The sequence below is a fragment of the Equus przewalskii genome, unplaced genomic scaffold (genome assembly GCF_037783145.1).
Source record: "Equus przewalskii isolate Varuska unplaced genomic scaffold, EquPr2 ChrUn-12, whole genome shotgun sequence".
NCBI lineage: Eukaryota > Metazoa > Chordata > Mammalia > Perissodactyla > Equidae > Equus > Equus przewalskii.
In genome coordinates, this window is record NW_027228749.1 from 844,528 (window position 1) to 870,596 (window position 26,069).

At 44.8% G+C, this 26,069-nt stretch overlaps 1 protein-coding gene across 14 annotated transcripts in view; it reads left to right on the forward strand.

The window, feature by feature from the left end:
• The window catches only part of PDZK1 (PDZ domain containing 1), a 48,670-nt gene that overhangs the window by 4,102 nt on the left and 18,499 nt on the right, over nt 1-26,069 (forward strand). Inside the window, exons 1-2 of one of the 14 annotated variants that reach the window (XM_008528218.2) lie at nt 12,322-12,675; nt 13,146-13,229. The exons of 1 other annotated variant lie outside the window; for it this stretch is intronic. The gene's annotated coding sequence lies outside the window, so the exon portion shown is untranslated. Of the gene's footprint in view, nt 1-12,321; nt 12,676-13,145; nt 13,230-13,321; nt 13,473-20,083; nt 20,296-20,730; nt 21,855-26,069 lie in introns of those variants that run through there. 12 more of the 14 variants (XM_008528219.2, XM_070607569.1, XM_070607570.1 and 9 more) reach the window with 12 other exon arrangements.

Sequence of the window (26,069 nt, forward strand, 5' to 3'; positions counted from 1 at the left end):
GTGCAGTGTCTGTCCATCCTGCAAACAGTTGCATACGTAGTTTTCTTAAAATGCTGCTTCTGATCACTCCTCACTGAACGTTATCTTGCGTTAGGCACTGTCAGGTCGATGTGACTGAGGACCATCCCGCTCTCAAGGAAAGCACGCTCTGTTGGGAAAGGTCCCATCCCTGTGAGATGAAGCAGAATGTGCCAAGTGCTGTAAGTCCTCCAGAACTGAGAGGAAAGTCAGAAAGGAGAGAAGGGAGGAAGAAAGGGAGACTGCCTGTGTACTAGATAGTGTTAGGCACTTTCGTGGACAAAGTGACATTTGAATAGAAATTTTAAAGAAGTAGGATTTCAAAGGCAGGGGTAGGTGTTTTTCAGCTGTAGGAACATTTTGAACAAACAAGGAGTGGGGACGTACCCGGCTTGTTTGGAAACCAAGGGAGCAAATGAGGTGGCTAGAATGTAGGCTGCATCCTGGTGGGGGCCTGAGGGGCAGGCCCTCGCCTACAGCCTCTCAAATATTTATCCTGTTGGCCTTTCAATGTCTAACGTTCCTGAGTCCAATTACACAATTTAGCAACTGATACATTGTTTTCAAGATATTACTAGTAAGTGATCAACATGAAAAGAAAATCTGGTTAAATGTTAAGTCATATTTTTTATCTTACTTCTGTAGAATTGTGAGGCCTTAGAAATGGAAGGAACTGTGGCAGGCGTCCCACGTATAAAGTAGAGGAAGATGGGCATGGATGTTAGCTTAGGGCCAGTCTTCCTCAGCAAAAAGAGGAGGATTGGCAGCAGATGTTAGCTCAGGACTAATCTTCCTCAAAAAAGAAAAACGAAAGAAAGAAAAGAAATGGAAGGAACTAAAGCAGTCATCTAGTCCAGTACCCGGCAGGGTGCAGAAACTTCTATGCCAGTGGTTCTCAGATTTGAGTGAGTATCAGAATCACCAGGACGGCTTATTAAAATACAGATGGCCAGGCCCAGCCACAGAGTTTTGGATTCAGCAGGGGTGCGGTGGGGTCCAAGAATCTGTACACCTAACAAGTTCGCAGGTGCTGCTGCTGCTGGAATGCCCCTTGCAAGCTGTTCTATGTAATACCTCTTGCGCCCTCAGCCTTCATCTCTCTCGTGGTGTGTAGCTTGTTCTCACCCAACATTCTCTGTTGAACACTTTCAGCTGTTTAAAAATTCTTCCTCATGTTGCCTCTACTTGCCTCCCTTTAACTGCCAACCGTTGCTCCTAATTCTGTTGGGGGCTCCACACAGAGCTTGTCTCTGGATGGTGGTGAAGTCCCAGGTACAGGAGTCAGACCATCTGGGTTCATCTCCTGACTCCACCACTTACTATGTGACCTGGGGCAAGTGTCTCAACTTTTCTGAATTTTCCTCATCTGTAGAATGGGAATAATAACAGCACTTACATCCAAGGACTGACGTTTAGATTAAATGAGAAGATGTATGTAAAACAATTAGCACTGTGCTTGGCACATGGTAAGGACCCAGTAGATGTGGGCTGTTATCCGTGCTTAGTTTCCTTTCTACGTGGGAGTCTGTCAAATCTCTGAAGAAAGTGAATCGTTCTCACTAACATTTCTCCTCAATGAGCTAAATATCCCGAGTTCCTCCCAACTATTCCTTACGGCACAGTTTCAATCCTTGTCCCTCTCCTCTGAACAAAGACTAGCTTGTCAAGCTCCCTTGTCAAGTGTGTGTGGGGCTCAGACCTCAGCATAGTCAGAACCTCATCTGTTCGCTGAAGCCAAAGATCATTTTAGCTTTTGTGACTAATTTCCACATTTTACTCAATCATAGCGGACTTTTAGGTAATGAGTATGCCAGAGGCCACATCTGCATGTAGAGAGAAAATTTTACTATTCTGTCACACTTCCCCTTGAAGCTTGTCTGGTGTCGATGAAGATAATCCATAATGAATCTATAAATGAAAATTTGGGTGAGTTTATTCTGAGCTAAAATGTGAGGACCATGGCCTGTAGGAAGAAAGGGCACCAAAGAAGTGGGGTGCACGGAGTGGTTATATACCCCCAAAGAGGATGTTTCACGTATGATTGAAATGTCCCTTTTACAACAGTCGTGAGACTGCTCTGTTGGCCCAGCGATTGATGGACACAGCAGGTAGGTCTGCTGTCTCAGTGAACACAGCAGGGTGGCAGGTCTGTTGTCTTGAGCTGGGTGGTCACAGGTGAGCTGGGTGGCCAAAGGTGAGCACAGCAATCAGTTCCTAGCCTAAGGAAAGATGCTTATCCTTACGGAAATACCAATGTAGGGGGAAGTTGCACCTTTATCTTAAGGCCATTTGTTCTTGCCATAGTAAATATTTAAAGCAGATGTACAAGGCACACTCAATGGCCACTGTCAGGCCCTTTTGGAAAAAACAAAGTCAGGCTAAATTAGGTTTACACCAGATGGCTTCCTCATATACTCCAATATATCCTATTGCCTGCCATTTCTATTTGTCACTGGCTACATCCACACATGGCTCTTACTGTGAGCTTGTGGGGTGTTAGTTGTGGAGAGCACCTCTGATCCTTGGTCTGATTTGGGGCTTACATTTGCTTTGTGACTGGCCTAACAGTCAGCAGCCCAGGTGACTGGAAGGAAGCACCTCAGAGGCTGACAGAGAAGAGGGGTCTAGTACCCTTTTCTGCCTTGGCCTCAGCCCCTCCTGGCTCCACGGGCCTGATGAGAGACCCAGCATCTCCCCTGGAGAAGAGTGAACTGACTCCTCTGGCACAGCTGACAGTCTTCTGGAAGGAAACCAAACCTCAGGGCCAGAGGGCACTTAGAGCAAAGCTGTGTAGGCATTTCAATCCCCACCCCCAGCCACCGTCCCCACTGGCCTCTTGCCCAGAGTACTTGGTTATGTCATGTGAGCAGGAAGTCAGCACTGTTTTGTTGTGGAGACAGAGTGGCAGCTTCAGGGGTTTGAGTATCAGGATAACAGGGCAGGTCCTGGAAAGAACGCCTCTCTCAGTTGCATTTCTAATTTCCAGTCTGTAGTGACTGGCTGAGCAAGGATACTGTCTTCAAGCTCTGTCTTTTTAGATAGGAGGCAGAGAAATCTGTCTGCTCAAGTCACTGTGGTGTCCCGGAGAGTCTGTCTTGTCCCTCCCTGGTCACAGAGGACACCAGGTTCCTTTGCAGCCAGGCCTCCTGCTGACCGGAGACCAGGCCCGCAGGGCTGCTGGCTCAGCAGCCCAAACACTGCCATCTGCTCTGCACACTGGTTTGTACAGGGATAACCTGTTTCTACAGGACAGACCAGCCTGATAGCAGAAATGGCTGCAGTCACAGCTCTGTCTGTCCTCTGGTCTGGGGTGACCCCCTGCCACCAGCACAAATCCACACTGTGCTGTGTGAACAAATAGGAAGAGGTCTCCTCTCTCCAACTCAGGACCACACTGCCTCCTGGATGCCAAAGTCACACAGCACATGGCCTTGTAGCTGCAGATCCCCCATTTTCCTCAGCTTATTGCCTCCTGAGAGGTGCCCCGCAAGCCATAGCCATGTGAATCCCAGAACCGAGCTCCTCTCTCACACTCTGCCAAGCTCTGTCTTTGGCCAAAGGAGTTGAGGAAACACCTCCCGGATTTTGCGACATCTGCATTTCCTCAGCCTTCTGACAGCCACCAGGAATCCCAGGCCTTCCTGGTGCCTAATTCTTTGAAGAAGGGATTTAATACTTTGCTCTCCAGGATATTTCCAGTATGATCGAGGGGAAAGGAAAAGATAACATTTAGCAAAGGACATGCTGCTGAGGGTGGAATTGCAGGCACCCCTGTAGCTGGCGGGGCCCAGAGGCTGCACTCCACCTTCAGGCAAATCACACTGGACCAGCCGCATCCTGACTTGGGCTTCTAAGAAGAAAATGTACCTTCTTCAGCAGATAGTGAAGGCAGGCAGTGCTTTTTTTCTGGCATGTTGGAATTCTAAGCAATGGGGAAAATCACAGTGCGCATGGATTAGTTTACTCTCCAAACTAGAATATCAGGGGGCACTGGACCCATTCTGATGGAGGCAATACTTGGAGGCAGGGATGTCTTTTAAATCATGCCACAGACTTGGACCCACTAGACTGTTCCTAGTCTTCATTCTCTCTCACTGGCCCTTTACCCGTGGACAGGATGGTACCCAGTCTCTCTGTGGGAAGTGGAGTCAGGCAGGTGCTGTGGCTTTGAGATCCCTGGCACTTTCCTTGCTGTTCTCCATTCCCAGGCTGGTCCCTCTAGGGGCCCTGAGAAGCTGGCTCTTTAAGACAGGGTTCCAACTTCCTAAAGACCACTGGTCCTTTGTCTCTCTGTCTCTCAGAGAGAGGCAAACACAGACCCTAATCCATACTCTGAGAGCGCCCAGACTTTGGTACATGCAGGAACCCAGGACGTGGATTGTTCTTGCTCTGCGCCTCAGTTTTTCTTTTGATACAAAAGGATTTTGTATTCTGAACCCTCCGCTGGGAAAAGGAAGAGGGAGGGAATGACTACTAAGGTATTTTTTGCAGCCAGCTTGCAAGTGTTAATAATTCACAGCTCTCAGGGGTCCTCAGGCCTCTCCTGACCTGCCCTGTGGTTGCTGAAAAAAACTCCACAGTTCAGATCAGCAATCACGTGGGGCCACAATGTGTGATACGGCAGAGGAGAGTGGCTTTGCCCCTCCTCTTGCTCATCTGCTCACACTGCTGTAAAACATATATCTCAGTTCTGCATCTGGACCCTGGCCTAATAAATTCCTCCAAAGGTATGCAGAGTACCCGGATTGCTTCTTCAGGTGGTGGATGAAGCGAGAGTAATAAAGGGACTGTCATAAACATTGACTCAGGACAGCGATAGAAAACCACTGGAGCTTGAAATGCCAGGCTCTAGGCAAGTTAATGAGCTACTAAAAAGACAAGATAATATTGGGATAATCAGATCTGCAGTTGGAGTGAAAATATAAGGATATCAGGGATGGATCTCAAATGCAAAGGGTAGAGGCTGGAACTGTACTGAGCCAGGTAGACTGGGGTAGTAGAAAGCTTATAGGCCTTGGAAATAAAAGTGCAGGGTTTTAGCCATGGCTCTGCCATAATCTTGGGGTGACCTTGGCTAAGTCATTTTACCTCCCATGTCTTTGTTTCATAGTCAAAAAATTGAGGTGGTACAACTCAACAAGAAAAAAACCCCAAACAACTGATTAAAAAGGACTTGAATAGAATTTCTCCAAAGAAGATACACAAATGCTCAATAAGCACATGAAAAGATGCTCAGCATCACTAATCATCAGAGAAAGGCAGAACAAAACCACAATGAGATGTCACCTCACACCCATTAGGATGACTATTATCAAATAAAGAGAAAATAGCAAGTGTTGATGAGGATGTGGAGAAATTGGAATCCTTATGTGTTGTTAGTGGGAATGTAAAATGGTGCAGATTCTGTGGAAAATAGTATGGTGGGCCCTCAAAAAAATTAAACATAGAACTACCATATGATCCAGCAATTCCACTTCTGGGTATCTACCCAAAAGAACTGAAAGCAGGGACTCAAACAGATATTTGTACACCCATGTTCATAGTAGCATTATTCACAATAGCCAAAAGGGTGGAAGCAGCCCATTCATTGCTAGATGAATGGGTGAATAAAATGTAGTATATACATACAATAGAATATTATTCAGCCTTTAAAAGAAAGGAAATTCTGACACATGTTACAACATGGATGAACCTTGAAGACATTTGCTAAGTGAAATAAGCCAGTCACAAAAAGAGAAATACTGTGTGATTCCACCTACACGTGGTACCTAGAGTAGTCCAATTCATGGAGACGGAGAATAGAATAGCAGTTGCCAGGGCCTAGGGGCAGGAGAAAATGGGAGTTGTTGTTTAATGGGTATAGAGTTTCATTTTGGGAAGATGAAAAAGTTCTGGACATGGATGGCAGTGATGGTTGCACAACACTGTGACTGTGCATAATGCCACTGAATTGTACACTCGAAATGGTTAAACTGGCAAATTTTATGTTACGTGTGCCTTTGTTGTTGTGAGTGCCATTGAGTCGATCCTTACTCCTGGTGACCCTGTGCACAGCAGAGCTGAACCCTGCCTGGTCTTTTTGCACCATCCTCTCTCCTTCCGGTCACTATGTCAGACAATGCTCTGCTGCAACTCATAGAGTTTCCATGGCCAGTTTTTTTGGAAGTGGGTGGCTCGATCTTCTTCCTAGTCTGTAAGCTCCATTGAAACCTGTCCACCTTGGGTGACCCTGCTGGTATTTGAAATACCAGTGGCATAGCTTTCAGCATCACATCACAGTATGACAACCAACAGATGGGTGGTGTGGTTCCCTGACTGGGAACCACCACATCTTGACCACTAGATTACCAGGGCTGGCGTGTATGTTTTTTTTTTTTTTAAAGATTTTATTTTTTCCTTTTTCTCCCCAAAGCCCCCCAGGACATAGTTGTATATTCTTCGTTGTGGGTCCTTTTAGTTGTGGCATGTAGGACGCTGCCTCAGCGTGGTTTGATGAACTGGCGTGTATGTTTTATCACAATAAAAAAAACACCAAAAACCATGGGGCCGGCCCCGTGGCCGTGTGGTTAAGTTCGCGTGCTCTGCTTCAGTGGCCCAGGGTTTTGCTGGTTCGGATCCTGGGCGAGGACCATCAGGCCATGCTGAGGTGGCGTCCCACATGCCACAACTAGAAGGACCCACAACTAAAAATATACAACTATGTACTGGGGGCTTTGGGGAGAAAAAGGAAAAATAAAATCTTTAAAAAAAAAAAATTGAAGTGGAGAGATCAAAGTTTCCTGACCAGGATGCTCAGGTATGGCATAAATAGGTTATTGGAATGCCAAGATATTGGTCCTTTCCACTTTTGGATGGGCCAGGAAGGGCCAAGGGCAACTGAAACCTCAGGTGGGTCACTTCCAGCCTTGAAGAGCTTCTTCTGTTTACCCCAGCATGCTATACACATATCATAGCTTTAAAAATTTCTTTCTTAACTTTATTAATTGTCAGATGTAGTATATATACTGAAAAGTGTATAAAACTAAAATATTCAGTCATAAACACCTGTGTAACCACCATATAGCTCAAGAGCTTGAATCTTTCCAGAATCCCCAAAGTCAGGATAGTGTGTTACCCCCTAAGCAAGCGTCACCCAAAATTCTGCCTGATATTTGGGCAATATATAAGTGGAATCCCCAGATGAACACAGATGAACCATAGCTACACACAGCAACAGGGATACATCTCACAAATGTCATATTGAATGAAGTAAACCAGACCCAAAAGGAATACACCAGAACAATGTACTGAAAAAGAAAAGCCTTTCTCTCTGTTCTTTGTCATAAATCAATTGTGTTTATTTGTATTGGTCTGTTTGGGGGCTCTGTAGTCTGTTCCATTGGTCCATTTGTCTATCTTGTGCCCATGTCATATTGTAGTAATTACTGTCATTCTACTGTCTTGTTACCCACTACAGCTTTCTGATTCTAACTTTTCAGAACTATCTTAAGCTCCACTAAACAAACAAACCCACAAATAAACAAACAAACCCCATGGAAGTTCAACTGGAAATATATTAATCTGTACATCAGTTTGGAGAAAATGAACATCTTTATAGTGTTGAAGTTTCAATCTATGAATATGGTATAATCTTCATTTACTTAAGTTTTCTTCAGTTGCTCTCAGTGATGTTTTATAGTTTTCTATGAGTATGCTGGAATACTGACCCTTCAACATTTGGGGAGTCTGGGCAGAGCTTGGGGCAGCTGGCCCAGGTAGGTCACTGCAGCCTTGAAAAGCCTCATCTGTTTACTCCAGGGAACTATACAACTCTTATCAGTTTGTTTTGTGATGTGGTGGGAAAAGTGTTGGGAAGCATCGGGAAGTCTTTCCAGTTTTCTGTTTTTGACCAGTTGCACAAACGCTGTGATGTAAGTGGGCAAGCATGCCACCCACAATGCCATCCACAATGCCCCAAACATCCCAAACTCCTGAGTCACCCACTGTGTACTTCTAGCCCGTTAATTTCCATGTACAATGTGTGCCCTTGAATTAAGAAGGCGTAACTTGCAAAAACGATAATAATAATGTTATTAAGCACTGAGCATTTACGAGGTTCTGGGTGATCTACAAATGTCTTCTTACTTAAGTCTCCAAGAAATCCTACAAGGTCGTTAGTATTACCTATGTTTTACAGATGAAAAAGCTGGAGCTTCGATGGGGCCAGCCCAGTGGCATAGTGGTTAAGTTCACGTGGTCCGATCAGTGGCTCAGGGTTCGCAGGTCCGGATCCTGGGTGCAGACATGGCACCACTCATCAAGCCACACTGTGGTGGCATCCCACATAAAATAGAGGAAGGTTGGCACAGATGTTAGCTTAGTGACAATCCTCCTCAAGCAAAAAAGAGGAAGATTGGCAACAGATGTTAGCTCAAGGCCAATCTTCCTCACACACAAAAAAACTGGAACTTTGAGAGGCAAAATAGCTGCTAAATGGTAGAACCATTTCTGGAAACATAGCAGACTAGATAATCTGAAAACCCTCCCTATACAAAGTTCATAGAAATACCAGGTAAAATATATCAAACATTTTTTTTCAAATAATTGAACTTGGAGGAAAGGAAAGAAATCTCTCAGGTCCATAAGTGAAGAGAAAGCTGAAAACCAGTAACCAAGCAGTTCGTTTTCACAGGGTCACTTTGGGACAGGAGGTAAGACCTAGGAACTGAGACCCTGCATAGAGCTGAACCCTCAAAAGGCTACATTCCCAGTGAAAGGTGGGCTAAAAACCAGTCTTGCTGGCAAAAGGAGATTCATTTATTCACTCATTCATTCAGTAACATTTTTTGAAAGCTTTCTATAAGCTAGGCTTATATTCGAGGCACGTGGGACACGGCGACAAAAAAATAAGAATCACTGCTTCTGGGGGACTTATATTCTGGTGTGGGAGAAACAGAAAATAATCCATAAACATAACATATAAATATGATGAAGAAGGATGTATTTGTGGAAAAAATAGAACAGGTAAAAACATATCAGGGATAACAAAGAAACTGTCTGTCTTGGCCTGCACTCTGGGAAGAAAAAAAGAGTTTTCTCTTGCAAATTCCCAACCATAGCTCTGCCTTTAGGGGGGTCGGGGTTGTAACTAACATTAATTGTTTTCTAGAAACACCAAGGCGAGTAACCTACATGAATTGGCCCCAGGTGGTTAGTGCATCTCCTCATCATTCCAGGCATATGGAGAGGTGCTGCCTGACAAAAACAAAAGAAAACTCTCCACCAGGCTGTCAAGGGTTCCCACAGACAAAGCCCAGACAAACTTGAGCTCACAATAAAAACATGCAAAACTTATTAATGGCGTATCTGGGGTTCAATAGCTCTTTGATACCAAAGCCCATGCTCATACCTCTTACCTGCACTCCCTCTACACACGCACCAGGACTCATACCACACGCCCTCACGGGCAGGGGTGCCTTAGGACCCATGGTATTTAGGATCACAGAATCTTAGAACTGGAAAGGACCCAAGAAATTACCTACTCTCACCTCCCTAACAATGCAGGACATCTTTCTGCAGGACGTGATACAGACCATCACCAGCTCTGCTTGAATACCTCTAGGGAAGGAGATCACATTTTTTCCCTGGATAGTGGAAGGCCTTATTGTAGAGACAAAACACCACCTAAGGAGACAGAGGGGCTCCTTGATCCTTCTGAGCCAGGTTATCTTGGGCAGAATAATTATCCCTTTCTTACCTGTAAAATGGGGTATCATCTCATAGGGTCATGCTGAGGGTTAAACAGAATAATGGATATAAAGGGTTACCAGGAACATAATAAACAATGTTATTTTCCCTTCTCACTAATGTCTATATCTAAGTAATCAACAAAAATATTTACTCTGCTTTGCATTAATTAGATTCACTTATAGGCATGAGGGGTTTTTTTGTTTTGTTTTATTTCTGGTGAGGAAGATTGGCCCAGAGCTAACACCTGTTGCCAATCTTACTGTTTTTGCTTGAGGAAGATTGTCACTGAGCTAACGTCCCTGCCAATCTTACTCTATTTTTTGTGGGATGCCACCACAGCATGACTTAATGAGCAGTGCTGGGTCTGTGCCCAGGATCCGAACCTGTGAACCTTGGGCTGCTGAAGTGGAGCTCGCCAGCTTAACCACTACACCAGCCCCCAGGCAGGAGATTTTTTTTAATCCAAATTTCAATGAGGGCAAATCCCATTCAGCTCAACATTCTGAAGCTGGTACCTGAGGGTTACTGTAAATATTCAATAAGAACATAATTACCTTTTGAGCTTGGTTCCCAACACAGGCACAGGTGAAAAGAAGTTAATCTTGTCAATTTGCTGTTTTCTTGTTTAACCTGAGGGGTGACTCAATGGTCACAAAGATTTATGAGCTTGTTATATAGAAGAAAAAGAATGCCTTCAAGGAAGTTACGATCACCTGAAACCAGCCTTGAGCTCCTGTTGACACCTAGAAGTCAGATTGTCCAAGGGCTTATCTAGAAGGAAAGAAACACGAATTTCCCCTTTGTTTCTCCAAAACTCCTCGTGCTAAGCCCCTTAGCTCTATAAAACCCCAGGCTTTCTTCTCTTGTTAAGGTGGATTTGAGAGAACCTATCCTCCCACCTGCTCATTTTGGCTAATTTGAATAAACCTTCCTTCATCTCCAAGCAACGACATCTCAGTGATGGGCTTCAGGTGCATCAGGCACAGGAACTTGAGATTGAGCTTTGATATGAATTTCACTGGGAAAGAGTTTTGTCATTTTTTTAAAAAAGCAATTGCTCATTTCTATTCAATTTTGAACCAACACTGTCTCTGCATGTTAAGGCCTCTTCTCTTTCCAGTGTGAAGGCTTGTGGCTATTTGTTCCATTGGTGCTGGGATGAAGGGCGAGTCTGAGAAGCCTTTTATTTTATTTATTTATTTTTTTGGTAAAGATTGGCACTTGAGCTAACAACTGTTGCCAACCTTCTTTTTTTCCTTTTTTTTTATTTTTCTGCTTTTTGTCTCCAAATCCCTCAAGTACACAGTTGTCTATTTTAGTTGTGGGTCCTTCTAGTTGTGGCTGAGAAGCCTTTTAAATGGGGACTGAGTGTAAGCTCTACAGTGAGGGAGATTTTTTTTTTTACCATCCAACTTTTTTTATTTTAGAAGTTTGAAGAATAAATTTACTGACTTAGACTCCTTAATTTAAAAATTAAGATTATTTACATGGAATACAATTAATCTATTTTAGGTGATTGCTTGATGAACTTTGGTAATTGTAGACAATTGCACAGCCACCTCCACACTCAAGATACAGAATAATTCCCTCACCTTGAAGTTTCCCCTTTAGACCCGTGATTTTAAGAGGGACACTGACCAATCAGCTGGGGTCCAGGGCAAGAAGTTTTGAAGTCATGGCCTAGGCAGACCACCTTACAGAATGCGGGGCATTCACTGAATACCAAGGAAGGCTTATGGGGGATAGAACAGCCTTCAACTATGTGAAGGGCTGCTCTGGAGAACAGCTCTAGAGGGAAGCATTAGGACTTACGGGCAGAAGTCAGAGATATTTTGACTCAATATAAAAAAATTTCTAGGGCCAGCCCAGTGGCGCAGTGGTTAAGCGCGCACATTCTGCTTCTCGGCAGTCTGGGGTTCGCCGGTTCGGATCCTGGGCGAGGACATGGCACCGCTTGGCAAAAGCCATGCTGTGGCAGGTGTCCCACATATAAAGTAGAGGAAGATGGGCATGGATGTTAGCTCAGGGCCAGCCTTCCTCAGCAAAAAGAGGACGATTGGCAGCAGTTAGCACAGGTCTAATCTTCCTCCAAAAAACTGAAAACAAACAAACAAACAAAAATTTCTAAAAACACTATAACAACTATTTACGGGTGATAAAGGCAAGTGAGACTCAGAGTTAAAATAAATTACTCTAGATCCAACACCTGGGAAGTGGCAGAGTCAGAATTTGAACCTAGGTGTTCTGGTCTTAAACCCAGACTTCCCCACTCTACCCTTATGCTTCAGAAGGTATACAGGCGGCCCAGGGGGCATAGCTTCGAGGTGGAGATGACCTGATTTGAATTAGCTGCTCAGATGTTTGTCACTTTCGACCGTTTACCCTGTGGCTTGGGCTATACCTTTGCTGGGGAAAGCCAAGACCTAGGGAAGACGCATGGCCCTTCCAGTGTGGGTGGAAGAGGGTGAGGCCACCCTGTCCTCAGCCTGTGGTCTCTTTGCTTCACTGCCTGGGGCAATCTCTTGCCCTAATTTCCAGTGTGGGCTGAGGATCCAGGTTGGTGAGAAGCCCAGTGCTATGTTTACGTATTGTGGGTGCTGCTGATAGACATCAATTGCTGCTCTTGGCTGGGACGAGGGGTGGAGGAGGGCACCACTCCACTGCCAAGGCAGCCGGGCTGAGGAGCCTGTGGAAATGCCTTCCACCTTCCCTGCTGAGCTTGCCTGAGAGGCTCTGAGTGTGTGGAAGGGGAGGACAATTGTCCGTAGGTTGGAGAATAGAAACAGCACTCAGGTGAGACAGAGAGGAAAAAAGAGAGAGACAGAGAAGAGAGAATATACAAGAAGAGGAAGGGAACCTGGGAAATAAGAGCAGGGGCTTTATGCTGAACTCCGAGGGAGCATGCTAGGAAGAACTCCCCAGGCGGAGGTGAGGAAGGATGGGTACATGAGGGGCTTTGCTCCATTGCTGGCCTTCTACTGGGTGAGGGTTACACAGGTTACTGCTTCCAAAGACAATCTCAGCTCATGAGGATGCTCGGGTGATGACCCTCAGCCCTGACCTTGGGATGGGGACAGTGGAGGCTCTTAACCAGTTGGGTGTTGGTTGAGTGTGACCAAGGTATTTGCTGAAGGGAAAGAATGGAGGAAGGCAAAGGCATCTCCTCCCTGCCTGTTCTTCCCTCTTCTCTCCCCTCTTCTTCTCTGGGAGGGGCAGGCGAGCAGCAACATCTTGCACAGTTAGACAGGTGGGTCAGAGCATTGGGTTTGTTGAGGGTTTTTCAGGTTTGCCCAGCTCAGGGCCCACCCAGCTGGCAGAAAGCAGGACAGAGGTCACTTGAACTCAGACCACAAGTCCCTGTTAAATACATCAGCTTTTAAATCAATATTTGTTCAAAGTCCAGGGAGTTCCAAGACTAGAGCTCACTAGCAGAGAGAAAATTCCTGAGTGAACGGAGCAGCTCCTCTTCCTCCCAGATCCAGGTGAGAACAGACTCTGCATCCCCCTGACTGAGAGAGCTGGCCACCTGTGCCTTAACTACCTTGTTTCTTCTCCTTTTTCCTTTTCCAAGCAGTAGCTGGCTGTCCAGGGCTGAAGAGAGGCTCATGGGGAAGGAGCCAGGCCCTTTGGTGCTGGTGGGGGTGAGGGATTGTCCACACTCTGAGATCGTCTCTGCTTGCAACGCCCGTCCCCTGCAGTTCGGGGTCTGCTTCACAAAGACATTGGTAAACTGAGCGTCAGAAAAAGCTTCCCCAGGGTTGCATGGGGGCTTGATGTGCAGCCAAAGGGAGTGACACAACAGACTTCACAGGTTACCAGGGAGACACTCACAGGAACTTCCCACTGGGCCGGGGCTCTGGGTATTAGAGATTTTCTTCCGGAAGCAGCCCTTAAAGGATACGACCTAATTTAACTTTCCCGCTGGATGATAAGAGCAGCCATCTCTCCTCTTTTCATCAAGTTATAGCACTAAGAAGTAAGGAAAAACCAGTGGATTTCTAGGCTGGCTGAATTTTAAAATATAGATCTCCAGGATCTACCCTTTGGAGTTTCTAATTCTTTGGGTCTTGTGTGGGTCTGAAAAATCTTTGTTTTTCTAACACTCCCTCAGATGATTCTGGTGTGCAGGCAGGTTTGGGAACGACTAGTAGCTTACTTTCTAAACCGAAGAGTCAAGGGACTTAATGTGACTTTCATCTGTGGACTCATCAGCTCAGGAGACCCCTGGTCTGGGCTGGCTCCTCGAGAAGAACACAGTCCTCCTCAGCCCTCCCACAATGTTGCACTGATGAGCTCGCAGTCTGTATTCAGAAGTAACAAGGGCTGATTGTCTCAGACTACGGCTGTCTAGTCACCTGGTCACATGTTCTTTCCTACAGCAAATAACTTAGGGACTTTGAGTTTGTGTGTTATGACTAAGTAAATTGTTCTCATCTTTGACTCTTTTGTATGTTCTTTGCAGCATAAACTGTGAAGTTGCTAGTAATGATGTCTAATGTTCATGGACCACTGGCTAGACAGTTCCTTCTCATCCAGGGGAAAGAACATAAGACTAGAGTACAAAGAACCTGAATTTTGATGTAGTTGTTAGTGACAGACTATTAGACAAGTCACTTAGCCAACTGGAGTCTCACTTTCATCATCTATCAGATGAAGGCCTCTCACCTTTTCCCCAAGGCTGTACTGAAAATAAAATTACAAATATGATGTGTTTGAGGGGATTAAAAGCACAGGTGTAAGGTGCTTACATTCAAATGTGAGTATCCAAAGGCTCCATGGAAAAGTGGGAGGAAACAGCCTTGGAGTCAGAGGGGACACCTTGTCCCAGTCTTTTCAAGTCATTGGGCTTCTCTTTACTCACCTGTAAATAAGGAGTTAAGACTAGATGATTGCTAATGTCCTTTTCAGCCCACCAGGTATAAGGCGGATCCTGTAGTTTTGAAGGCTGGCTCCTCTTTGTCATTTGGGTATGAATTCAAATGTTACCTCCCTAGGAAGGTCTTCCTAAATCAGCCTGCCCCCGACCCCACCACTATATCTCATCATTCATAGCCTTTATTATCAGAAATCATCTTGTTTACTTTTTATTTGTCACCTTTGCCAGATGTTTACCTTTAAGAGAGAGGGATCTTGTCCTTTGTGTTACCTGCTATAATCCCAGCTCCGAGCACAACACCTGGCATAGAGTAGATGCTTAGCTATTTGGATAAATGGAATTTAGTGTGGCAGGGCAAGAGCTGCAAGAATAGAATCAGGATGTTTTGAGAGCTGCTCTTACGCAGAGGAGGCTGCAGAACGCTGGTACTCTCTCAGGTGGCCTGAGGTCCAGGTCTGATCATGTGGGAATGAGCATCTCTGGTCACATCTTGGTTGAATGATTTTCATATTTGTTGCAAAGGAATTTGATGAGAGTAGAAAGTTAGAGCTAGACATGTTTTCCTCCAGATCTCAGCACTTCCTTTCCTTGGCCCTTCATGAGGTTCTGCTCAGATTTCCTTAATCTCTTTTCCCGGTGGGTATCATGGCCAAGTGATTGAGAACGTCGGTATGGAAATTGGAAACCTGCATTCCAGAGCAGACGTATTCTTACTCTCTGAGTCTATTTCCTCATCGGTCAAGTAAGCATAGTAAAACCTCGTTCCTAATGTTACGACGATTGGATGTGAGACTGCGTGTAGTACCTAGCACATCTTAAGTGCTACTGTTCTGATGATCATCAGACTGCTTTGCAATGGGCATAACCCCAGGGAAGGAAAGAACCCAGGCAGTGACAAGGAGTTTTGACAAGTAGCCTACTCGATGGCTGCTACGGAGGGTTTGCTCTTGGTCTGAGATGGCTTCCAGCTTCTGAGGCTCCAAGCCTCACATAACGTGAACACTGGAGCTCTTCTGTAATCCAAAGGGCTGAGCTGAAGGTGCTTCACAGTCTAACCTGACCTTCTCCCTTCAACATACACTTATTCTCTGGGCTTTCTGCACCATTCACCATTCCTGAACATACCTGTGCTGTTCCTTTTGCCTGGGAGGTCTTCCTTCTCCCAGTCTAACTGTTTGTGTTCCCTAACATGGCATACTCCTTATGGCCGGGAGCCTGGGGGGATGATGAAAGACTCAACTAGGTTTGAATTCAGGCTCTGTTTCTTATCCAAATAGCCATGGGAAACCAACTTAACTTTTCAGAGGGTTTCTTTTTCCTTGTAAAATGGACCTTTAAGATTAAATGAGGACTTATAAAAGGTACCTAGGCAAATACCTGAAGGCTAGTAGGACTCAATAATATGGATAACAACAACAATACATTTCTTTCCAATATTCCAGCACCCATGCCATGTTCAGAAGAAGTTGTGTTCGTAACTTTCCCTGCTGCACCCTGCGCTCTTTGAGGGCAGGACAGTGTCTAATCTGGGTTGAGCCTCCACACCTGCCCCACAGTCAGTACTAAACATAACTTGTTGATTATATAAATGACATTTGAATTTCAGAGGATGGAGTGATACCTTCAGACTGTGGTGGTCAGGAAAAGATTTGTATATAGTCTAAAATTTGAACTGAGCTTTGTAAATGGGTAGGTCTTGAATTCATTCACTTGGAAAAAATGTTTCCTTGGGACCTACTATGAATAAGTAATCAGAGTGAGGAAGGTATTCCAGGCAGAGCTTGAGCAAAGGGCAGGCTAGGTGTGTGAGCACACAGGGGTCTGTTTGGTGCCTACTGAGGAGCAAAGGGGAATGAGGTAGGGCTGGAATATGCTGAGCATCGAAGCTTGAGCAAGGAGTCTGGAATTCTGTTTCTTCAACAATTTTTTAGAGACTGATGTGGTGAAAGCAAGATCGATAAGTTTGTCTCCAGGCAGAGACTGGGAAAGAGTGGAGACAGGAGGACTCTGGTACATACGGAAGAAGAGAGTGGGTAGAAATGCAAGTTTGAAGGGTCTTGTAAAACAGGCTGCCAATTTGGGGGGATTCCCTTGTTCCAGCTAACCTTCAGGATGGTTTGGCTATTTTCAGGCACCATTTCTATCAGCAGCACACAGGTGTTCTTTCTCTGAGAACATCTGTTTCCACACAACACTGATCCATCTCTCTCCCAACTTGTAGAACTCTTAGATAAGCAAGCAAAGTGTGAAAGACCTTGAACTCCAGCCCAGAGTCCTGCCATATAGGACAAAGTATCGCTCATGGTGGCTGGGGGTAGGGAGGACGGTATTTAGTACCAGCAGGCCAAATGAACTTCGAGATAAGCAGATTCCATTTTTATCATAAATGAGAAATCAGGATTACTCCCTAGGTCTATGATCACTCTGCTCCATGTAATTCTCAGTGGAATGCATTTCATTAATTTCCCTCATTTGAAATCTATTGCTGGCTAAGACCAAACAGTACGATCACAGTGGGGGAGTATAGTTAGCAAATACATATTTTGAGGCCCTGTTTATCCTTCTATTTTTGATGCTAATTATTTAACGTTAATACACCTGAGTGTTTGAATTTCCACAAGTCTTGCTTTCCAAAGGAGGAATCCAGGTGGCCTTAAATATACTATCTGCAGCAGAGATATTGGACCTGCTCAAGGTGAAATATTCTTGAAGAAGGATGAAATTGAATGCCTTTTCTCTCTTCCTTGCTCGAAACATCTGTCAATATCAGCTGAGATACAAGAGGATTTCTTTACGCTGTTGGAAAAAATGGCGTGTGTTGAGGCTCTGAGGCAGACTCTGAAAGAAGGCGGACACGCTTGGCACAGGGCAGGGCTGATGGCTGTAGGGAATTCTCGGTCTGTCTTCAGTTGCTGACTTGACATCACCAGTCTTCACCAAATATATTTTTCCAACAAAAGTCTAATGATCTGTCTTACTCATTACACAGATGCACGCAAATGCTAGAGGAGCAGCACTTCTCCCAAGGGCACGATGTGTGGATGTGCCTGCTCAAACTTCTCGGAAATATTGCTTTCTGCTTGCTGAGGTTCAGAGTATGTTATAGACCAGCATGGAGTTCAGTGCAAAGTGAATAACATTCAGGTTGAATATTACCTGAGAGCTTCTGCCCTCTCTTCCCTTCGTGCCTCAAATAAATAGAAATGTTTACTCCATGGTTACCTCCTAGGTTATATAATCAAATATCCTTCCATAGTTGCAGTTACCAGGGTTAAACATTATTCACCTGCTGTCTTGCTAAGTTTTTGCTGCTTAGTTTTTTCACGGCTCAGGTGTTGGTTACATAAGCACCTTGTTGGGAGAGGCTGTGTTTTCTTTGTAGTTGATATCGACTGCATCACTGATTCCTAATGACTACTAGATAAGGTGGTGGTGGGTGCAGAATACTCTTTACTAATGATTGTAGATTACCGTATTTATAGAATAATCCTACTACATCCTGGTCTTTGGGAGATAGGCAAAGAAGACAGTACCTGGGCTCTTTCTTTCCTGACGGTAGCCATTGTACCTGGCTGTCACTGATGACAGCCCCCTTCTGTTTTCCACCTCCAAGTAGAATGCCGTGTATCCCACATCCTTTCTTTCATCTTTTGGAAATTCGGTGATGCTGTCTGGTGAGTGAGCCTGTTCACCAGTTACTCCCTGCCAACCATGATCCATACCTGGGTGAGATATTTAAGGTATATATATAAGGTAATACTTCCCTCATTCCATCATCTCCACCCTTGTCTGTTCCTTAGGTCCCTTTGCTGGTATACCTCGTGCTTACACCTTTAGAGCTCATCTGCTCCAGGTGCTGGGGCTTTCTGACCAGCTTAGTCTTAAAGTTTTGTAAAAGTTCCCTGGAATCCTATACCTCTTTGATACATGGCATTTGATTCTATTTTTGTAATTCCCTGGCTTCCAGACTTACAGGGCATTTCTCGGTTCAGGAAAATCTGAGTTCATTATATGAGCTTTATTTCATGAGTAACAAAATCTTCAGCCCTGAGTTTTCAGCAGCTAAAACTAACTTTGCAGAGATGGTCTGGAGTAAGGAGATAGAGACTCCCTGACCTGATAATCTGGATGCCTGCCCATCCCTAGTCCATCACTTGATCTCTTCTTGTCTGCTACAAAAAGAAAATCAGGAACACTGCTCAAAAGTTCTCACAGAAAGTGGGATTCCGGCGGCATCAGGACTCCCGCCAGAGGACAGGGCAGATGATGTGCCTGGATTGGGCTTCTCTGCTCTGGATGCCGAGCTGAGATGCTTCACATGTCTGTCTTAGGCAGTCTTCACTGCGCCCATGTGCATTTCCTGTTCTAGGTGTACTTCTATCTTCAGCTCACAATTAAGGAAGTCACCCACATTCTCACAACTAGCAAATGGTGGTGCCGGGATTAAAATTGTGTTTTACTTTAAAACCCTTGTTCTTTCTAATGTACTGTAGCCAGACTAGAATACTGGGGGAAGATGGAAATGAAAATACAAATTCCCTTCACATCAGCCACATACCTATATGGCTGCTTTAGACTTTTCATTACTGGAAACTACTCTGTTCTAAAGATCTTTTCAGATGACTTTTCCTATGTCAATCCCTTAATTTTTGAAACTGCTCCTTCCATCTCTTCCTCTTCTCTCTCTCCATTCATCCTATTGATCCAGGCTTTGACACATTTCATCTTTCTAATCCTGCCCTTCTGGCTTCTCTTACCTGCCAATTCACATTGGCTCCACGGTCTAACATTCAGCCCTGTGCTTATTGCAACTACAGAAATCCTCACCTCCTAGCCTTCTGTTTTTTAAACATGTCACCCCCAACTTGGGGTAAAAGTTACTACTTTCTCCTTCTATTCTTTTTTTTTTTTTTTTAAAGGTTTTATTTTTCCCTTTTCTCCCCAAAGCCCCCTGGTACAGAGTTGTGTATTTCTAGTTGTGGGTCCCTCTAGTTGTGGTATGTGAGATGGCACCTCAGTGTGGCCTGAGGAGCGGTGCCATGTCTGCGCCTAGGATCCAAACTGGCAAAACCCTGGGCTGGCGAAGCAGAGAGCGCGAACCTAACCACTTGGCCACGGGGCTGGCCCTCTCCTTCTAGTCTTGATGTACATTATGGTGAGAGAAAGCCAGGAGAAATCATGCTGACTGGTCTGCTACAAATTCATGACTTCTATTATATAGATAATATATAGATTATATTATACATATAATTTTTTTAACTTAAGTCGTTTCTTAGAAATTTTTATTCAACTTGTTGTCTCATTGTAGTGAAACAATGCTATGGCTATCGGAAATCCTTTTTGCCAGAGGTTACAAACTGCCAGCCCAGGGGCTCAATTCTGTTTGGTTTACATGGCGTTTCTTGAAAGATTGAAATAGCTGTCAGTTTTTTTAAATGGGGACATTTTGCATAAATCTAGATTTCCAGGTTCTCTTGAGAAAGCAGAAGATCCAGCACACCGGGCTATTATTTCCTCATAGCAGCTGTCTTCTGGTGCTGAATAGCAGCTAATCCACAGTCCTCTCCTGGCCAGCTTCATTGATTTCAGTTGGAGCCCAGTGGGTATTTTGGTCCATATTCTCAAAGTTCCTGGTTTGTGTCAACTACTTTGCAGGAGAGTTTGAAGCTGAGGTAAGCAATCTTATTTTGCTCTTTCTCTCATTTCTTCCACTTCTCTCCTGCCCCAGCAGAAGAGGTATTCCATCTCAAGGCTATACCCATTTCCTACCCTCTCCATATCATCCCTTGATATACAAACATGCTGACAATTTCTTAAAATTAAAAATAAAACCATCCATCGCCTCCACTTTGATGGAGCAAAGTAACTCAAGCTGCTATCCCAACTCTCTCATTTATCTGTTCCAAGATGTATCTGTATTCATTGCCTCTGTTATTTACCGTTGACTTGTGTCTTACTCCCTTATCTGTCCTGGACTTCCATTTCTAAACTTAGTGGCATTTTCTGTTTTTATTCTCTTTACCTCCTGGCATCATTTGGCATTCTTAAATATCTTACCTTGAAATCTTTCTTTTAGTTTTGACTACAGTGTAAAATCTTGGCCCTCTGATTATTCCTTTTCTGCTTAATCTTCTTGTCGCCTAGATTTAGGTATTACCCACGGCTTTACCCTTGGCCCTCTTCCTTGCATATTCTCACTCATGGGCTTCATCTAGCATGGCCATGCAGACTCTAGTCCATCATCTCCTGAGCGCCAGGCCCACGCTTCTATCCCCCGGCAGGATGTTCTGCCAAGTCCTCTCATTTAAACCCATCTCAAACTGACTTTGCCATCTCATTCCTCATGACTACACTATCTTTTAATGATATCACTTTTCTGCCAGTCACCAAGGCATGAACTTGGTTTTCTTTGACCCCGTCCCTTTCCAACACCCAGCCCAAGTGGGCAGCATTACTCGGAAGATGTATTAGTCTCCTAGCTGCCATAACAAAATATTACAGATTGGGTGGCTTAAACGACAGAAATTTATTTCTTCACAGTTCTAGAGGCTGGAAGTTCAAGATTAAGGTGTCAGCAGGTTTGGTTTCTCCTGAGGTCTCTCTTTGGCTTGCAGATGGCCGCCTTCTTGCTGTATCCTCATACAGCCTTTTCTCTGTGCACATGCACTCTTGGTGTCTCCTCCTCTTCTTATAAAGGGAGGATTAGAGCCCTTATGCCCTTATGACCTTATTTAATTTTAATTATCTCTTTATAAGGCCCTATGTCCAAATACAGTCACACTGGTGATTAAAGCTTCAACATATGAATTTTGGGACGGACACAATCCAGTCCATAACAGAAGGAGAGTCTAGCGGTTGAAGTAGGAAAGGTATCAAGGGTGGTTAGTGGCAAAAACAGAGCTAAGGCAATAAATCCCGGGGAGGTGTACAACTCGCCCTTATGGAGAAGCAGACAGAATGTAAAGATGATGACAGAATTAGAGTCTTCTTGCAACTCAGAACCGAGAGGAACCAAAAGCACAGCTGTGTTCAGATTGAGCTGCGGCCTCAGAAGACTTAACCGTGCATGCACCGCTCTGTGCAACAGTGGTCCCTTCCTCATGACCATGAACCCACCACAAAATTACGTGTGAATGAAGTCAGCAGTAATTAAGGAGAGTAACAGGTGCCTGTGCGCTCTGCCACTGCTTGGAGGCTGCGGACCTGTTGTATCTCTTGGACAGTAGCCACGGTCAGTATAAAGAAATATTGTGGTCATCTGTGTTGTTGCACCTGTCCTGTCTGAGGCCATCTCTGCCTTGAGAAATCTGAGGAAATGGGATTAGAGAGTTAATGCAATCTTTTACTTAGTCCTCTGTCTAGTTCCTCCACCTCTGTCACCTCTATTCTATCCTCATGGCTATCACACTGGTCAGGCCCTTTCTTGTGTGTGAGTAGGATTATTATAACAGCCTCTTACCTGGCCTTCCTCCAGTGTGTCTGTGCTCCAGCCCATTCCATCTACCATTCTTGGAGCCCAACTCTGATTGTGTCTTTCTTCTGCTTAAAAGCCTTGAGTGGTGCCAACTGACCACCAAACTAAGTCCAGATCCCTTGGGCTGATATTCAAGGCCTTTACTGTCTAGTTGGTAAACATGAGCTCCTTTCTGTTGGCTGTTCTTTAGTCACATTGGGTTTTTAGCTCTTCCTGGACCATACCCAAGAACTTTCGCACTTCCATGCCTGGTGTCCACACTATTCTGTGTCTAAAATATTCTCTTCCTACTTCTGTTCCTGCTGAAATCCTACTCGTCTGTCATCAAGGTCTAAATCAAATCCCACCTAATTTGTGAAGCTTCCCTTGTCGTATGTTGTAGGACTTACGGCATTTACACTCTGCTTGGCGTGGTAGCTATTTTGGTACTAAAACTTTTTCTTCACCCCTATTTAACTATAAATTTTCTTGAGAAGAAAGGTGTTTTACTTTATGCCGTAAACCACTTCATGTTTTTCATGTAACTGTTAGGCAAACATTTGTGGCGTGAACAAATGAAATCAGGTTTGGGGTAATATGTTCATGATGCTAAACAGACTTCACCTGTTCCAGCGTGCTAATTGAAGAAGCGAATTGTTTGAGGAGGAAAGAGGTTGGTAGGGAGCCAGAAATTATGAAGCAGAGCTGGCAAACACCATTCTTACTTAGGGGCTTGCAGGATGACTGGTAGGGCTCCAGATGTGAATGCGGCTTCGGACACCAGCCACAAGGTGGTGAGGGAGGAAGAATGGCCTCAGCTCTTAAGGCAGTTAGGTCTCGGGGGTGGGAAGCGGCCCCTCAGACTTAATTCACAGGATAAAGAGCCATGGGAGCTGTTAAAAGTTGTTTCCATCTGCTTGATTCTTGGTTTGCCTGGCTCAGCGCTAGAACTTGGGGAGGAAGGCACAAGGCCCAGATTTTAGGTTGCTACACACTCCTATACTGTTGGCTGAGACACTGATCGTGGGCAGAGCTGGATCCTGAAGACTGCATAGGTGACCAAGGGCCTGTCCTAACTAGGCTGCCTCTTTGGTTTCTCAAGTTGAGGAAAGGTGAGCTCAGGTTGGCTGTTAATAGTTCACCCAACCTTGACATTCTTCTCTGACCCAGAGGGTGTTATCCCAAGACTGAGGGGACAGATGGGGAGTGAGGAGCAGCAAAGGGTGGCTTTAAGCCCCACTTTCTTAAACTGATGGAGATTCTAAAAATGTTCATGTTCAAGTTTCAAGCCTGGAGATTCTGAGTCAGTAGATCTGAGGTGGAGCTCAAGCATCTATTTTTTTTTTTTTGGAGGAAGATTAGCCCTGAGCTAACATCTGCTGCCAATCCTCCTCTTTTTGCTGAGGAAGACTGACCCTGAGCTAACATCTGTGCCAATCTTCTTCTACTTTCTATGTGGGACACCTGCCACAGCATGGCTTGCCAAGTGGTGACTTGTCCACACATGGGACCTGAACCGTGAACGCCGCGCCGCCAAAGCAGAACGTGCGCACTTAACCGCTGCGCCACCGGGCTGGCCCCTCAAGTATCTGTTTTTATAAATATCTATAGGTGATTCTGAGGGCCAGCTAGGATTGAGAATCAGACTTGTAAGGTGGTTGTGAGGATTAAATGAGATCATATATCACGCCTGACACATAGCGAGTTTTCAGAAGGTAACATGATTAATTATTGCTGGCATCACCTGATGGCCTAGAGACTTACACTATTTCCACTAAGCTTATCTGCTCACTCAGATGAAACCAGCTGGTGCCTTTGGGCATGGCTGGACCACTCCCAGGATTGAGGAGATGAGTGAAGATCCTATAATTCTTGCTGGCTTTACTTCTGAGGAAGCAAGAGAAATGACAGTTCCTCGGGAAGAATTTGCTTTCCCCTGACTTGCGTTTTATCCGGTCTATAGCAATTTCAGAATAGCAGTTTCAGGATTCCTTTACAAAGGAATACTTGGAAGCTTACAGGAGTTAGACAACTCTGTTTTAGAGCAGGAAATATTTCAGAGAATCCCATGTTCACTTTTTTTTTTTGAGGAAGATTAGCCCTGAGCTAACATCGGCTGCCAATCCTCCTCTTTTTGCTGAAGAAGACTGGCCCTGAGCTAACATCCATGTCCATCTTCCTCTACTTTGTACGTGGGATGCCTAACACAGCATGGTGTGCCAAGTGGTGCCATGTCCTCACCCAGGATCCGAACCTGCGAACCCTGGGCCGCCGAAGTGGAACGTGCGCACTTAACCGCTGCGCCACCGGGTTGGCCCCCCACGTTCACTTTTGAATTGGGAAATGCTTTGTGTCCTTGTCAGGATGTCACTGACCTTGAGATTGTGAAATATTTCTCAGGAGATCATGGGTGTTTGATGAGCTAAGTGGTTTTAGGATCCCTTCCCTCCTGCTCCTGTCCCCTACACTGGGTAGGCTTGTGAACATTCATGCCCCTGGTATTCTAAATTGGACATTTCCACATATAGAAGTTGTCTATGAATAGAGGCCTTTCTGACATGCAGGGTGACAGGGCAGGCACGCTTCACCACAAGCCCTAGTGACATCAGGGTCGACTGAAATGGAGTGTTGCTCTTTCCACAGCTGGCCCTGTTGATGAAACTCCTGCAGTCCCAAACACACAAACTGAGGGGAAATGAGACTTCCTCTTGGCCTCTGCCAACTCAGCTGAACCTTCTGGCTGTTTGGGTCTCACTTACGTGGTTATGATCCCCGTAGGAGCAGCTCTCGGTTCGGACTTCTGGCTCTTTGGAGAGCTGCTGGTGAGGGAGGGTGTTGACTCAGAGTCATGTATGGGCCCATGTTGATGGCTACCTGGGAGCCCATAAACCTTGGTCTGCCTTGGGCTCAGAGGAGTCCCCTGGGTCCCACCAGCTAGTGCTTTCCTGTGGAAAACAGCCCAGGGGCTTCAGTTCTTCTCTGGCCACATCCAGAGGTCCTACCTACCCTCCTTTGTTGTCATTGACTTGCCTTCTTAACTTCTAAAATGTGCCTAGTTTTTCTTCTTGACCATGGGCATGTTATTCTCTCTCCAGGAAGCAATAATCTAATCCTTCAGGAAGAAGGTGGGGTCTAAGTTTATGATTAGTACAGTCATACATCGCTTGGCGATGGGGATATTCTGCGAAATACATCGATAGGCAATTTCGTTGTTGTGTGAGCATCATAGAGCGCACTTACACAAACCTAGATGGTGCAGCCTGCTACACACCTAGGCTACATGGGATAGCCTGTTGCTTCTGGCTAAAACTTGTTACTCTACTGAATACTGTAGGCAATTGTAACACAATGGTATTTGTATATCTAAACATATCTAAGCATAGAAAAGGTACAGTAAAAATACGGTATAAAAGATAAAAACTGGTACACTGTACAGGGCACTTACCCGGCATGGAGCTTGCGGGACCGGGAGCTGCTCTGGGAGAGGCAGTGAGTGAAGGGTGAGTGAATGTGAAGGCCTGGGACATCACCGTGCACTGCCGTGGACTCTACACACTGTACGCTCAGGCTACACGAAACTTATAAAACTAGTTTTCTTTCTTCAATAATAAATTAACCCTAGCTTACTATAACTTTTTACTTTATAAATTTTAATTTTTTAAAACTTTTTGACTCTTTCGTAATAACACAGTTTAAAACGCAAACAGCTGTACTGTTGTACAGCTGTACAAAAATATTTTCTTTCTTTATATCCTTATTCTATAAGCTTTTTTCTATTTTTAAAATTTTTAATTTTTTTAATCTTTTAAACTTTGTTGAAAACTAAGGCACAAACATACATTAGCCTAGGCCCACACAGGGTTAGGATGGTTATCACCATCCCTGTCTTCCGCCACTGCATCTCCTCCCTCTGGAAGGTCTTCAGTGGCAATAACATGCATGGAATTATCATCTCCTGTGATAACAATGCCTTCTTCTGGAATACCTCCTGAA